Source organism: Penaeus monodon, chromosome 31, assembly GCF_015228065.2.
Source record: "Penaeus monodon isolate SGIC_2016 chromosome 31, NSTDA_Pmon_1, whole genome shotgun sequence".
Taxonomy (NCBI): Eukaryota; Metazoa; Arthropoda; class Malacostraca; order Decapoda; family Penaeidae; genus Penaeus; species Penaeus monodon.
Window position 1 is genome coordinate 1,898,289 of NC_051416.1, and position 278 is coordinate 1,898,566.

The following is a 278-nucleotide window of genomic DNA, read 5'->3' on the forward strand; positions in this document are numbered from 1 at the left end:
ACTTTTGTTCGCCGGAGAAGGTATTGTTGAAGGACAGTGATAGCTAAATGTATAGCTTTATGTGCCATTAAATTTGCTACGTACAGAAAGAAAAGACATCAGCCCAGCAGTTAGTGCTTCAACACTGGGCATGGCTATTTAATGCTTTGCCCATTGCTCCCCGCTTATGACGTCATCTACACTCGTATCCACTAACCATCCTCTAAACGTTGGTTTGTAATATAATTTGGTCATAGTGTTTGCCCGACGGGCACTGCCCGTTCGTCTGGATGGGGCCC